This window comes from Mirounga angustirostris, unplaced genomic scaffold (genome assembly GCF_029215605.1).
Source record: "Mirounga angustirostris isolate CCGP_5_RB_7025 unplaced genomic scaffold, mMirAng1.0.hap1 SCAF_8, whole genome shotgun sequence".
Lineage (NCBI taxonomy): Eukaryota > Metazoa > Chordata > Mammalia > Carnivora > Phocidae > Mirounga > Mirounga angustirostris.
Window position 1 is genome coordinate 16,785,775 of NW_026991716.1, and position 16,997 is coordinate 16,802,771.

At 40.2% G+C, this 16,997-nt stretch overlaps 1 protein-coding gene across 5 annotated transcripts in view; it reads right to left on the bottom strand.

Moving 5' to 3' along the window:
• LOC123837464 (transmembrane protein 14C) overlaps nt 1-16,997 on the bottom strand; it is a 96,352-nt gene that overhangs the window by 5,818 nt on the left and 73,537 nt on the right. For all 5 annotated transcript variants that reach the window (XR_010413501.1, XR_010413499.1, XR_010413500.1 and 2 more), the window contains one exon: nt 220-288. The gene's annotated coding sequence lies outside the window, so the exon portion shown is untranslated. The remainder of the gene's footprint in view (nt 1-219; nt 289-16,997) is intronic.

Below are 16,997 nucleotides of genomic sequence, written 5' to 3' on the forward strand. Positions count from 1 at the left end.
CCTGGATCCCAACTTTGATAGCAGAATCTCATGCACAAAGGAATGATAGAGCAGAGCCTTTCACTAGAAGGGCAAAAATGTCCTTTGCTATGTGCCTAAAACCTTATTATTTCCCACTTCAGTGTCTATTTGAAGGCATTTTCCCATCCAGGATTTTGATCAGACTAGGGCACTGGACCAAATTTAGCAAGATGAAATTTAATGTGGTACAAGTCTTACCCGGCTATTTGGGTGGGGGTCCAACAAACAGACGAATGCAGGTTGGAATTGGTGGGTCATCAGCAGCCCCTGTGGAAAGAACTCTGGGGTTTAGCAGGCACTGTGATTCAACAGTTTGTTGTTTGGTGTATTAGTCAGGGTTCTTCAGAGAGAAAGAACCAATAGATAAATTTCTAGAAATATATAAGAAAGAAAGAGAATGAGAGAGAGAGACAGAGAATGAAAAGGAGATATTTTAGGGAATTGGCCAACATGATTGCAGGGCCTGGCAAATCAGAAATCTGTCAAGCAGGCCCACAGGCTGGAAGTTCTGGCAAGAGTTAACGTTGGAATCGTCTTGAGTCCAAATTCCACAGGGCAGCAGGCTGAAAACTCAGGCAGGGTTTCTATGCTACAATTTTGAGGCAGACTTGCATCTTCAGGCAACTTTAGTCTTTCCTCTTAAGGCCTTCACCTGACTGGTTGAGGCTCATTCACCTGATAGAGGGTAATGTGCTTTACTCGAAGTCTACTGATTTAATGTTGATCACATCTATGAATACCTTCACAGAAACATCTAGAATAATTTTTGACCGAACAACTAGGGACCATAGCCTAGTCAAGTTACTCATAAAATTAACCGTCACACTTGATAAAGGTGGATTCAAGGGACCAGGGATATTTAGCTAGAAGAAAAGACTTAGATGGGACATGATAAAGTCTAGAAATATTTAGATGTAATCTCACACAGAGATGGGATTAAGTACTATAGTGCAGAGTTTAGGGGCATGGTCTTCACACAAAACTGCAAATAGTGAGCATAAGAAAGGATGCTGCCCATGCCTGCAGAGCTGTTTAGTGGGGACTGGTGTTTGGGCCCAGCACTTCTGTGCACTGTGAACATGGGGCAGGCAGCTCCTTTTGTGGGAAGACTGGAGGGCTGCAGCCCCTTTCCCTCAGGGTATCTCGAATCTCTCCTTCTTGCTTATGGACAAATGTCCTAAATTACTTGGAAGACTTGTATGGCAACATAGGAAATATATGCTTTACAATCTGAAATAACTAAGAGTGAAGGTGGGACAGAAAACAGGATGTCTTCTAGAAGTTTCCTCAGAAGCAACCCATTGAAGGTAAAGAGGAAAAGACTGGAGAAAAATGCATCGGATTAAGCAAAAGTATTTTGTTATCAAAGAGCCTTTTCCATGGGCCTTGGAATCCATGAGTCAAGCTAAGCCCTCTGAAACTCAGCACACATCCTTAGAAGGAAGATAGGAGGTGAGACTCCAACATTTCAAATATCGATTTCCATCACACATCCCTGTTTTGCATTCCTTCATGACTCATTCAATACAAGAGCTCAGCTCCAACTTACAAACTGCCTATCCATAAAACACAGCTTAAAATACTTACACTTTGAAGTTTGGATATATTTTGACAAAATGTAATTAGCATAACATAAGATTAGATAAGATTATGCATTGTAAAAACGAAAACATTTTATATGGAGAAGAAAAGAGGACTAATAATATGCAAAGGTAATATAGAAGACTTTGTCTACTCATCAAAATGGTAAGTTTACTGTAGTTATCTGTAATTCTTTTTTTTTTTTTTTTTTGAGACAGAGAGAATGAGAGACAGAGAGCATGAGAGGGAGGAGGGTCAGAGGGAGAAGCAGACTCCCTGCCGAGCAGGGAGCCCGATGCGGGACTCGATCCCGGGACTCCAGGATCATGACCTGAGCCGAAGGCAGTCGCTCAACCGACTGAGCCACCCAGGTGCCCCGTTATCTGTAATTCTTACTCTGCTACTAGCAATCTGGTAGCCAATGACATTCTTCTACACTCTGCACTGCTGGTGGAAAATACTGGAGATACATCTGTGATTGTCAGCTACGGCCAGGAGGCCCCTGATGTTGGGTTCTCTGGTGAGAAAGTTGCCTTGAGTCTGAAATGAGCCATTTGCTGAGTTTGAAGGGGAGCAGCAAGTGGTGACAGAATACCAAATGCTATCGGCGACCTGTATCAATGTGCAAATGCCAGGAAAATAATTTCAAGCTGATTTCTCAGGTATTTGTAATAGATTATACATCAAAAATGGCTGCTGGCTGATAACATCATGCACTTCACCTTGAACGTGTAGGGTATTCTTTGGACTGCAGATACGGAAGCTCTCAAAAGACCTAAACATGTCTATTTTAATCCAGCGAAGAATGGAAAAATCTAATTTGAACTTCTATAACTACCTCTTCTTCTTTAAACTGTTCTCCAAGGGAAATTCTAAAGCAAGAAACCAATTCTAAAATGTAAAAATAGAGTAAGGGATGAAATCTCCATTCTTTTACTGGACATTTGCAATGGTAGGCGACCCTGCTATACTGCAGGATTCAATAGACAGCAAGGGATATTTGTGAAGTAGGAATACTTTCTAAAAGTGGCATTCACAGCTTTTTGGGTCCCTAAATAATTCTGGCATCGTAACCTGTTAGAGTCTCCTCTCCTCTCCCACTCAATCGGCTGTGGAATCACAGATTCTTCATGCCAGGTTATGCAGAAGCTCCCAGAAAGAGGTTTGTGAAAGTCAGGGTTCTCCAGAGAAACAGAACCACGAGGATGTGGACACAGGTATATATGTGTGTATATATGGATGCGGGTACTACACACACATACACACACATACACATATACACACACATACACACATACACAGACACACACAGACACACACAGACACACACAGACACATACACACACATACACAGACACACACATACACACATACACATGCACACACACAGAGACACATATGCACACACATACACATACACACAGAGACACATACACACACATACACACACATACATACACATACACATACACACACATACACACAGACACATACACATACACACAGAGACACACACATACACATACACATACACACACACACAGACACATACACACAGACACATACACATACACACACAGACACATACACATACACACAGACACATACACACACAGACACATACACACACAGACACACACATACACAGACACACACACACACAGACACATACACATACACACACAGACACAGACAGACACACACATACACACACATACACACAGATTTACTTTGAGGAATTGCCTTGTGTGAGGCGGGGGCTGGCAAGTCTGAAATCTGTAGAGTAGGCTGGCAGGCTGGAAACTCAGCAGGATTTGATTCTACCTCAGTAGTCTTGAGGTAGAACTCCTCAGAGAAACTTGTTTTTCCTCTTAAGGCGTTCAACTGATTAGATGAGACCCACTCACTTTTGGAGGGTAATCTCCTTGAAGGTTAACTGATTGTGAATGTTATTCACATAGACAAACTACCTTCACAGCACATCCAGGTAAGTGTTTGACTAAACAACTGGGCATCAGAGCCTAGCCCAGTGGACACACACTTCAAATGTGACCCCATCACAGGATCATTGGCTGAGGGTGCTCCAGCGTCCACTCTTGTACCAACTGCCTGGAATACCCTTCCCTGAGATACTCACATGACTGGTTCTTCTGGTCATTTCATTCTCAGCTCAAATGTTGTCTTCACAGGAATTTCCATGACCATCTATTCTTACCCAGCTCCCTTTCCACCTCCCTTCTTTCTATCCCCATGCCGTTTCATTTTCTTCATGGAGTTTTTTTTTTTTTTAATTGTTTCTCTGTCCCACCAGAATGTAAGGTCTATTACAGCAGGTCCATGACTATCTCATTCATCATTTGCTCATGTCCAGAACAGTTGTGGCATAGAACAGGGACTCACTCAGTCAATATCTGTACAATTAATCAATAGAGCCAACGAGGCACGTAACTCATTCTATTGTTAAATAGCTAATTTACAAGAAACTTATGAAAATGTTGTTACTTATGCTAACCTGAAATCGCCTCTAGATGAAAAGCCATCCCTTTGTCCTAGATTTATCTTTTGGACCACCCAAAATTATTCTGTTTCTCATTCTGTATCTTTAAGCATTTGGATACAGTATTCTTGGCTCCTATTAACTGTTTCCTATCCAGGCTAAATGCCTTCAATACCTCCTATATTATGGTTTCCAGAGTCTCCCCTGATTTGTTTGTATCTAAATGAAAGACTGCTCTCTTAAGGCAAGCCTGCCAGAGTGGGACACATTATTCTGGGCATGTTGTGAGCAGCACAAGTAGTAAGATTGCTACTTCAAAGACCTGAGCATTATAACTCTATTAATCTGACCTATTGGATCATTATCATTTCTAGGAGTCATACCACACTCTTAAATACACAGAAACATGCCTCTTGATGGTGACTAGAAATTTACTGAACACCTGTCTGTGCTGAGCACAGTACGTTGTGGAATTTTAAAATATATGTATCTGTCTCAAGAAGTTTATAATCCAAGAAGAATAAAAAACTACTACACATAATCAGAATTTTCAGAGCTGGAAGAAAGTTTCAAGGACATCTAGTCTCATCCTCTCTGTTGATGGAAAAGGCAGTGGGGCTCCAGGGTAGCCAGTGATGAAATGATAATGAGCAAGACAGAAGAGAATGTAATTGAGTGATCAATCATGTGGTGTAGACAATAAAAGCAGTAAAAGAAATTCAGAGGGGTAAGAAAATCAGTGGCACTTTGAGTTGCTGGTAAGAAAGAACCTCACAGAAGAAGGAAGCCTGGGCCTTGGGGTATGGAGAGAATTTGACAGATGGAGGACAGAGAAAGCTTTTGGGAAAAGTGAGCCCCTGAGAGGCCACCAAACAGGACAGAGCATGGCATGTTCTTGAGACAAACTCACAAGAATAGACGGTATATTTATATAAAATACCAATATGTTATATAATATGTAATTAATTAAATTATAAAAATAGACTTTGTAAATGTAATATTAAAGTTTTACAGAAAACCTACAGACTAGGGAGAGCCCTTAGCAGACACCAGATAATATGAACTAAACTCTATGGATAATTCTTTTTTTTTTTTAAAGATTTTATTTATTTATTTGAGAGAGAGAGACTGAGAGAGAGAGCACATGAGAGGGGGGAGGGTCAGAGGGAGAAGCAGACTCCCCGCCAAGCAGGGAGCCCGATGCGGGACTCGATCCAGGGACTCCAGGATCATGACCTGAGCCGAAGGCAGTCACTTACCCAACTGAGCCACCCAGGCGCCCAACTCTATGGATAATTCTAATGTAAGTATCAAGAAGAAGCTGTGAACAGTAATAACTAACCACATATAAAAAATGCGTGTATCACTGTGTTATTTATATGATATTTTTCTTCTAAAACCCTAAGAGTACTAGAGAGTAGCAATAGTCCAGTGAACATGGTAGAAAAATAACAGTGTTTAGAAAAGAAGAAACTGATTCACAGAAAAGAATTTGGGTTCTCTAAGTTTTCTTCTGACTTTATTCTCTACAATTGTCATAGCACAATCTGATAAAAGAAAGAGAGAAAGAGAGAGGAGAGGAGGAAGGAAGAAAGGGGGAGGAAGGGAAAGAGGGACGGAAAGAAGGATTTAAATCCTGTATTCTAGAGGTGGTTGCACAACATTGTGAATGTATTAAGTGCCACTGAACCATTGTTCATTTTAAAATGGCTAATTTATTATGTAAATATCAGTTCAATTTTTTAAAAATCTGTGTTACAAGTTCAGAGGAGGTATTATAATAATAAGGAAATAGAGACACCTAAAATTTTCTCTCTTATTGGTTTATAAAAACAACGCCTACATTTACTCATTGGATTCAGATGATTCAGGAGAACACTGGTCTCGAATTTGGGGTGGAGCAGTATAGTGCTATGGAAATACCTCTGAATCCAGAATTTTTTTTAAAAACCTGTATAGGGGCGCCTGGGTGGCTCAGTCATTAAGCGTCTGCCTTCGGCTCAGGTCATGATCTCAGGGTCCTGGGATCGAGCCCCGCATTGGGCTCCTCGCTCTGCAGGAGGCCTGCTTCTCCCTCTCCCGCTCCCCCTGCTTGTGTTCCCTCTCTCGCTGTGTCTATCTCTGTCAAATGAATAAATAAAATCTTTAAAAAAATAAAAATAAAAAATAAAAAAACCTGTATATAATTATGGTCTTGAAATTGGTATGTACCTTAGATTGAGTCATGTAACCACCTTGAATGTACTTTCTGCATTAGTACAATGGAGATAGAATTGTTGCAAGGATCAGCTCTGGCAATGCTATGTATATTCATTCAACAAATGTTTGGAGCTCCTACTATGTGCTAGACATTGCCTTGACACTGGAGATAGAGCAGTGGACAACTGGCTCAAATCCCTGCCCTCACTGAGTTTACATGCCAGTCATGGAGATTGATGATGCACCAGATCTCAATACGAAAATATATAGTATGGCATCTAGTGATAACTGCTAAATAAGGAAACAGGGCAGACAAGGGAGACTGAAAAGTATGTGTAAGTAGGAGGTGTGCACATTTAGATGGAGAGGCCACTAAGAATGAGCCCTTTGGGTTAAGATCTGAAGAAAATGCTAAAGCTGGCCGTGTAGATAAATGGGGTAAGAGCATTCCAGCAGAGAGAATAGCCAGTGTTCAGCGTGTTTGGAACAACGGTGCTGAGACGTGGTCAAGTTCAGGGCATACCACCAAGGTAAAGCCTTTCGATTTTGCTGTAAAGAGGAGGAGAGAGAAGATTCGAGGATGACACACCAAATATTTAATCTGACAACTGAAATCATGGGGTTGCCATTAGCTGAGATGGGGAAGGCTGATGGAGGAACACTTTGGCTAAATGCAGGAGAGAGTATCAGGAGTTCAGTTTTGAACATGTTAAGTTCAAGCTATTGGATTTCTAAGTGAAGCATTGAAGAGGCAGTTGGGTATATGAGCCTAGAGGTCCGGACGGAGGCACAGGCTGGAGACACAAATTTGGGAATTGTTGGCATATAATGATACTTGGCATTCATAGATTGTAAAATGCTATTCCCAATATACAGCATGGTTACCTAGCCATTACTCATGAATATAACACAACAGCAATCCCTGCCCTGCTGACCCCTCTGTTGGATCACCAAAGACACTTTTTAAAAAATTATTTTTTCTTTCTGGAAAATACGGCATATGCAAGTGTTAAGTTTTTCTTGTTCTCCTTCTCAACTACTTTATTGCTGATCTTAAATACTAAGAAGTTCAGAGGTTCATAATTAGCTTTAGGCTTGCAAAGTATTATCAATTGGAAGTTCTGAAAAGGCCCTGTAATGTCATCCTCTTCAAGAAAGCTTATCTTCCTAGGGACTGAAAAGCTCAAATGTGAAATGCACAGTCTTAAAGAAGCATTAAGCTGCTAGATCAGCCATTGTCTTGATAGTAATCATGTACCGAAGGATATACTGCCAATCTTTGATAAGAAATATGCTGGTAGTAGAGGGGAGGGGATGGGAGGATGGGTTAGCCTGGTGATGGGTATTAAAGAGGGCACGTTCTGCATGGAGCACTGGGTGTTATACGCAAACAATGAATCATGGAACACTACCAAAAAAAAAAAAAAAGTACACACTTTTGAACATTCTATCCCATAAAAAGAATTGAAAGAAACCTCTGCTAAGATTTAACCACTGAAAAAATGATGATTTGAGGATGAAACAAAAATGTAAAACACAAGGATGAGAGTATATGGGGGAATTCCAAGAATACTGATTCTATTAAACCACCGAAATCTTGATTTATGTTGAGAATCAGAATATATATTTTGCCATTTTGCTATTATAGATCTACATACATGTCAATTCATAAAAATACAAATAGAAATATTTGGGGATCAGAAAATACAATATTGTTCTGAAATTGCTGAAGTATCACTACTTAAAAAGCAAATTCTTGAATTTCTTGTTCTGGAAATGGTGGGAGTGGATTGTATTGGACTCACTCTCTTTCAGGTAACAGTTCAAAACTCTGGGCAAATACAAAGTTTAATTATGTGAAGGTCCTGGAAAGTCACCAATGTTAGGCAGATATCAGAGGGCATTGGACCCTGGAGAGAAAGGACCCACGCCGGCTGTAGTTCTTATTAATACAGCTCCTCTCCTGAGAGCACACCCTAGTCCACACGACGAGAAGCAGCTAGAACCAGAGCATGACGCTGTGATGTTTTTGGCTTGTCAGAGGATGGAGTGTGGGGCTGGCAAAGCAGCTGGAAATTGAGGGCGGAGTCTTGGAAACTCAGGAGCCACAGAGAGTATACCCCAAATCTGTATAAACTCACACTGAATTCTTGTCTGAACCCTGAACTGTGCTTGCCTAGATGAGACACCAAGTAGACCAGCATAAAGCAACAGATGGAAACTTGTAAAAAGCTGAGCAAAGAATCCTCTGCTGCCCACTCCACGGGAGACCAAATTCGGAGTTTGCATCTGAGCAAGTTGGAAGGATCTCATAAACACTGTAGGCTTTCCATCAAAACCCTACAAGGGCCACAAGGAGTAAAGGTTATAACCTAGTTCTAAAGAATTTACCCTAAAACTAATGGCAAAACTAAAACAAACCCATCTTTGGCTTCAAGCATAAATTAAGTCCATATGTACAAAGCGAACGTGGAAATGAAGCAATGGGTGATAGAATTCAAGTTGCCCCAAAGTTAAAAATCTGGAACTGTGTTTGCCAAGGTGGGGTAGTGGGGAGCTGTTGAACTGGTTGCTCTCTTCATTTCTAGTAAAAATAACAGCAACATGCTTTCAGAACTGTCATTTCTCATAAGTAATTGTGGGCCGTCTTTGCTTTATTGTATAATCATGGTTAGCTAGCAGAAGCAGCTTAGTCTTAGCTCAGCAGCAAATATTTCCAGTTTTCAAACTCTAAACATATTTCAGCTGGCTCTAAGATGATTCACTAAGAAGCCAGAAACATAAAGAATTCTTTAGAATTAGTATTTTGACATAACCAAATCCCCACTGCAATAGGCAATGTGACCAGGAAGCCATTACATTTTGAAAGCTTTTAATTTATTTTCTGAAAGTACTTTTTTCTTTATATATCCTATATAAAATATATGTATTTTATGTAGGTCTTAAAACTTAAATAAACACATATCAAAATAAATACCTCTAAAATCTCTGCATGAAGCTGATTAAAAACTACGCTTACCAATCAAAGACTTGTGTGGTATTTTTAAAATATGAATTTACCTCCTGTGCCTAAAAAAGCTCCATTGATTTCTTGAGGGTTTTTTTTTTAACATAATCTGCCCCAAATATGACCCAAATCAAGAAGTATGCTTCTTAAGAAATAAAAAAAGCTAGGAATAAATTTGGAATTTCAATAGTCACTTGTCTTGATGATGTCCCACTAGCATTTTTAAGATTTTATTTCAGAGGTTTTAAACTTCTTTTTGGGCAAGACCTTGATGACATATCATCTTACAGTAAAATTGTCTAAGTCAGTGAATAAAACATATAAACAAAGTTGCTGGACCTAGAAACATACTGATAAAGATCTGTTCCACGAATCCGTTTGACAGAAGCAAACATACTTGAGGTGATATAATTTATTACTTCCTCCAAAGCAGGACAGTCTCTAAACTTTTTGTGACAGAAACAAAGTGAACTGAAGAGTCTGTTTAAAACATAGTGCAGTGAAGTGGTGCTTCTTGACAGATAGGCCAGATCTCAGGTTCCCATCCCTGCCCTGTGGCCCTTCAAGGCAGTTATGGTCATCCACAGGGATGTTTTGTGCCTGGAGCTCCAATCAAGTGTTGTGGGTTTAATGTCTTTTGATCTCCTAGATATGGGCCCTCCCTGGAAACCTCTGGGACCTCCCTGAGGAGGGTGCAGAGGGTCCCAGTCCTGCAATGGCGCTTAACCAAGATGCTGTTGTGTATCACTGAGTGACACTGATATCCTTGGTAAAAACCAACACCTCCAAAAAAACCAAACCAAACCAAACAACAACAAAAACGAAACAAAAAAAACACAACACATTCACACATATTCTTGCTTTTGGGGAAAATCTACTTACATGGTGACACAGAGTGGTTTTCTTTGTTTAGAGTGGAAAACTGTTTGTTTAAGGAACTGGGTTTCTTCAGTGATACCAGCTTTTATTTTATAATAAAATTTTTGTTTTAAAAATAAAGTGGAAAGGGGTGCCTGAGTGTCTCAGTTGGTTAAGCGACTGCCTTTGGCTCAGGTCATGATCCTGGAGTCCCAGGATCCAGTCCTGAATCAGGCTCTCCGCTAACTGGGCAGTCTGCTTCTCCCTCTGACCCTCCCCCTTCTTGTGCTCTCTCTCTCTCAATCACATAAGTAAATAAATAAATAAATAAAATCTTAAAAAAAAATAAAGTGGAAAGAAATCCAGCAAAATTAACCGTAAACACAGGAAGATAATATTTATATTCTCCTTTTAAACTTGCCTGTGTTTCCCAATTAGTTTATATTTGAAAAAGTGAAAATAAATGTTAATTTTTTAAATAAAATTTTAAGTGCTTCTAATGCAAAGCAGTTGCTCAGAAAAACAAATCCAAGAAGGAATTTGTTAAGAATATCTCTATAAAAACATAAGTGAATCAAATCTAAAAGATGTAGCACTTACTAAACTGTACATTTCTCCAGAAAAATGCAAATTCCTTTTCTAGAACATGAGCTGCTAAAGGACAGAATCTGTATCATTCATTCATTCATTCATTCAACAAATGTTTATTAAGTACGTACTATGTGCCAGGCACTCTTCTAGATGTTATAAAAACAACAATGAACAAATCACATGAAATCCCTGCCCTCTGAGATTATAATCTGGTGGGGATGGAGGGGAAAACAAACCATAAGCAAAATGAAGAATTAATTATATAGTATATTATAAAGTGGTACGTGGTAAGAAGAAAAATAAGGCAAGTAGGGTCATTCTTAAAGTTATGACCATGTAAAATTTGCTTTGAGTTTAGCTAAAATTTGACCATGCTCTTATATAGTTGATAAGTTTCTGTAGAAAATAATTTAATTTAAATTCAAATCATTTGAGGTTAGCTGGGTCAGAGTTGGGAGCTGAGGAAAAAGTTAAAGAGGACAGCATGGTAAAAAGTGTATTAAACCAGGAACATTCTGAGCCCTCAGTCACTAACTGAACTTCAGGTCACGTATTTGGCACTGAGACTGAGGGAAGAATTGAATGGTGGTGGGAGGGCTGGACTGACTGGATGGCCCTACATCCTGCATTCCGGGGTGCCAGGGGAAGGCATGGATCGATGGGGCAGCTAACTTCAAACACTGGAAAGGTTAACATGTGAGAGAAAATGTAAGTCTTTTCTATGGTCCTGTATAAGTCAGGAACACTTGGAACTGTATGTGGAAATGAAAATCAAATGACTAAGCAATAGGAGGAATTTTCTGGCTCTTAACAGTTGAAAAGACCAACAGATTCATGAGGCATGACTCTCTGCAGGTGCTTAAATGCTGTCATCTGGAAACTGTCTCATTCCCTCAGAGCCCTGCATTCTGCTGTGTTCGTTCTCAGCAAGGACATGAGCAAAGATGGCCCCCAGCCAGTCTGCCCTCATTTTATGCTATGGATCTGTAGCAGAAAAGGAATACCTTTTCCCCAGTATCTCACAATCCCGTGCCCATCTACATAATCCAATCTCTGAGAGTGAGTAGCTCACATGTCATCCCTAAAGCTGAACCACACAGACAAGAGTCAGAGGTGTCTCCCCAGGAAGACCTGATGGGGAGAAGTAAATGTTAGACAGGCAAAAACAAGGGATCCACTGCAGGTCATACAGGGTGAAATTCAGAGTAAGCTCAGGATCTACAAAGTAACGTGCTGCCATTCAATAAAAGGACAATGTGAGCCATCAGAACCCACCCAAATTCAGACTAGAGGAGGCAGTGAGTTCTGTCAGAGGAAGTTCAATCAAAGACTTGCATTTCTAAGATTGCTAAGGTTTCACTCAGTCCACTGACTCAATCAACCTATCAATGGACCACTTTGTGATTGGGCACCGCAACACCTATCTGTCTCTACTGCTGTTACCCTTCTCCATCCTAGCATCATATCTTACTGCAAATGTCTCCTGGCTAGCCTCCCTATTCCCCGCTTGTCCCCCTACAATTCATTCTCCACAGGGCAGCCAGAGGTAACATCCATTTATTCACTCAACAAATATTTATCGAGCACCCGGTGTGTGCCAGGTACTGCTCAAGGGAAAAATACATTGGTGACCAAATACATAAACCTCTGTCTTCAGGGAGTTTCTGTTCCAGTGGGGGGAGGCAGAAAGAAAACAACATAAGCCAGTAACATAGATGATATATTAAATGGTGAGAGGTGCTAAAAAGAAAAAATAGTGGCGCCTGGGTGGCTCAGTCGGTTAAGCATCCGACTCTTGATTTCAGCTCAGGTCATGATCTCAGGGTTGTGGAATTGAGCTCCTCATCGGGCTCCACACTCAGCATGGAATATACTTCTCCCCCCCGCTCTGCTCCTCCCCCAGCTTGTATTCTCTCTCTCTCAAGTAAATAAATAAAAATGAATGAATGAATGAATGAATGAATAAATAAATAAATAAAATAGAAAAATGAGAGCAAATGGGTGTGTATGAAGTATTAGCAGTGGGTAGTAAGGATGGTCAGAGAACACTTCACCGAGAAAGCTGTTTTTTAAACAAAGACTAAAAGGTAGTGGGGGACTGAGCCACATAGAAATCTGCGGGACCAGGATTCCATGCAGGGGGAAAGCCAGAGCACACACCCAGAGGCAGGAGCTTTATAAGCAACAGTGAGAAGGCCAGTGTGGTGAAGCAGAGCAAATAAAGGGAGACTATGAAGAGATGAAGTCACCCAGGAAAAAAGGTGGCCAGAGAAACTTTAAGGTTTTAGAGGTCATGAAAAGGACCACAAAATGGAGAGGGGAGCTGTCGCAGGGTTTTAAACAAAGTGATGAAATCTGTCTTGTGTTTTAACAGGAGCACTTGACTCCTCTGAGAATAAACTGGAAGTGAGCAAGGGTGGAAACTGACGTCCAGTTAGGAGACTATTGCAATAATCCAGGTAAGGGCTGAGGTTGGCTTGAATTAGGACAGTGACAATTGGCAGGTAGAGGAGGGGGCTGGTGTTTAAAATGTAAATCTGATTCTATCACACCCTACTTAATTCCCTGCAAAATGAATTTATCTTATGACACACACAAAAAATCTAAACTCTTCTCCAGACCCACAAGGCTCTATGTCATATAGGTCTTGCCTCCTTTTCCAGCCACGTCCCCTACCGTTCTCCCCGCTCTAGCAGATGCCCTTCCTGTCCTTTCCTCTGCCATACCCTTCCCCCTAGTCTGTCTCCTTCTGTCCTGCAGGTCTTGCCTTATGTGTTTGTCTCAGACAGGACTTTGAGAGTAAACTTCTTGGAGTCTTGTTCAATATTGTACTCCCAGTACCTAGAACAGTGCCCGACACATAGTAGATGCTCAATGAGGTCTTGTTAAATAATTGTACTGCAGATTGATAACTTTATTTTCCCTTTAGCTTCTCAAGAAATAGCACATAGAGAGGTAGATAGATAGATAGAGAGATAGACAAGGAGGAAATGACACCACGGAGGATGCTTCCATAGGAGACAGAACACAGCTGTACGTACTGCAAACTCTGAATTTATAAAATGCAAACACAATCAGGACCATAATAAATGCCAAGTTCTCCACACTTATTTCAGAGGAGAGTTGTTTTCCCCCCTGTCCAAGGCTAATTCTTCCTCCAGCCCCAGTTCATCTCCACAGCCCCACTCCCTACTCCAGGTTCTTGCTCAATTATTCTTCCCCCTCATATGCCTCCATTGTCTCTTAGTACCAGTTATGCTCCCAACCTTCTAAACATCCTGAAATCTTTCTTTTTGAAGAAGAGTGTCTTTTCTCCCCTTTACTGACCAATTCATCCCTTTTCCCTTTCTTCACAACAAAACTATTTTCAACTCCTCGTACCTTGTACACTACCCAACCCACTCCAGTCTCGCCTCCATTTCATTAAAATAATGAATGAATGAATGAATGAATGAATGAATGAATGAATGAATAATAATTAATAATGATGATGGTGATGTTAACTGTAAGAGTCATGATAGATATTAAAGTCTGACTAGTATGAACTGGGCAGTATTCGAGTTCCTCTCACAACTTTCAAAGTTATGCATCATTAGCCCATTTCACAGAAAAGAACATGGAGCATCAGAGATACTAAGTACTTTGCCCAGAGAAAAATAATAACCATAGTCAGTAAAAGGCAGTAGATAGATTAAAAGTCTACATACATTCAACCAAACCATCTGTCCCCACTGAAATTTTCATCCCTGAGGTCATCAACAAATTCTAGATAACAATTCTAATGAATACATTTTATTCTGTTTGCAAGCTGTGTCCTAAAGTATCAGGAAAGTCTAAGAAAGCCTATTTTTTGGGGGGGCTGGGAATGTTTAAAAATTTTCCATATAAATTAATGGTAATTGTTTCTTTGCTTTATGCCATTTCGGTTTACAAAAGCTTCATAGGAATGCTCTACTTTTGGATAGCAAGCGAAACCTGTATTGTGGTTCATATTATTAACTCCATATGTTATTTTTTTTATACTTTATTTTTTTTTAATTTTATTATGTTATGTTAGTCACCATACAATACATCATTGATTTTTGATGTGGTGATCCACGATCCATTGTTTTCGTATAACACCCAGTGCTCCATGCAGTACGTGCCCTCCTTAATACCCATCACCGGGCTAACCAATCCCCCCTCCCCCCTCCCCTCTAAAATCCTGTTTGTTTCTCAGAATCCATAGTCTCTCGTGGTTCATCTCTCCCTCCAATTCCCCCTCCATACGTTATTTTTTTTTAAAGATTTTATTTATTTATTTGACAGAGAGAGACACAGTGAGAGAGGGAACACAAGCAGGGGGAGTGGGAGAGGGAGAAACAGGCTTCCCGCCGAGCAGGGAGCCCGATGCGGGACTTGATCCAGGGACTCCAGGATCATGACCTGAGCCGAAGGCAGCCGCTTAACCAACTGAGCCACCCAGGCGCCCCTCCATACATTATTTTTAATAATAGTTATTAATAACTTGTTTTACACCAAGAATATTTTTACATTTATACATGTATCGGTTTCTTTGCTCATACTATCTTTTTGCAGGTCAGCCCTTCCTTCTGGGATTACATGCCTTCTTCCTAAAGTACAGTTTCTCTTTCAGAGTATGTCTGTTATAGAAGGTCTCATTATTTTTTTAATCTGAAAATGTGTCCATTTGCTGTTGCTCTTGAAAAATAGTTTTCTTAGGTCCAATTCTAGTTTGACAGTTATTTCTTCTCATTACTTTGAAGGAAAGTGTTCATTATTTTCATTTTCATTTGAGGGGGAATTTTTTTTTAAGATTGATTTATTTAATTTTAGAGACAACAAGAGCACAAGCAGGGGGAGGGACAGAAGGAGAGAGAGAATCAAGAAATCAAGAATGGGACAGAGCCACCCAGGTACCCCATGAGGCGGAATTTTCATGTGATCTTCCAGCTTTCATTTTTAATATGGACAGGTCTGCTTGTCAGTCTATTGCTCTTCCTTTCTAGGTCATTTCTCTTTTCTTCCAGGCTGCTTTTAAGTTTGCTTTGTCCTTGGCATTCTCTAGTTTTGCTACTTTGTGACTCAATGTGATTATCTTTTAACTTGCCCTGCTTGGCATTCATTGTGACTTCTTTAACTGTGGATTCGTATCTTTAATTGACTGTAGAAAGTACTCAGCCATAATTTTGCAAAAATTGCCTCTCTTCTGATCTCGTTATTCTCTACTTCTTAGACTCTACTTAGATATGTATTAGACTTTCTTGTTCTTTCCATCATATCTCTTAGCCTGTCATTAACATCTCCTATCTCGTCTTTGTGCTACATTCTGAGTGATTTTTGCCGATTTTGTTCCAGTTTCCCAACTCTTTCTTTGGTTCTAATACACTGTTTAACTAATTTGCTTTTTTTTTTTTAAAGATTTTATTTATTTATTTGAGAGAGAGAATGAGATAGAGAGAGCATGAGAGGGGGGAGGGTCAGAGGGAGGAGCAGACTCCCTGTAGAGCAGGGAGCCCGATGCGGGACTGGATCCCGGGACTCCAGGATCATGACCTGAGCCGAAGGCAGTCGCTTAACCAACTGAGCCACCCAGGCGCCCTAACTAATTTGCTTTTTAAAAAATGTATGTTAATAACTATTATGTTCATTTTCAACAGTTTTTTTCTAATATTCCTGTTCAATCTTTTTTCATTTTTGTGATTCTGTATGCTTTCCTGTATACTTTTCACAATTATTTTATATTCAAGCTGATATCTCCAATTTCTGAAACCCTCAAAAGTCTAAACATATTATTGCTTTTTCTGCTAATTCTCATTTGAGGGGGTTCATTTTTCATTGGTTATAAGCTGATACATTGTGAAAAATCTGGGTGCCTAAATTGAAGATGCTTTCTCCAGAGATGATTTGTGTTCTTCTGGGATTTAGATGGCACTATGCCCTGAGACCATTTTGGCCCCTTCCCAGTTTCTCTGGTTAATTTTCTAGTTTCTGGTTCAGCTCAGCCCCATGGCCACTGGTCCAGGGCTTCATCTTCCATGTTGCTGAAAGTAGATTTGCCTTTGGGCCAGTTTAACCTTTCACATATGTTTATTGTTCCTACTCGAGTATCAGGGACCTCTTAGAAGGAGTTAGGAGTGCTTGGAGATCTGTTCTTCCTATTGCAACAACGAGTTTAAAAACCGTGCCTTAAGCACAATGGCCTTGTTTCAAATCAAGAAGGCTCTTCAAATGATCTAGTCT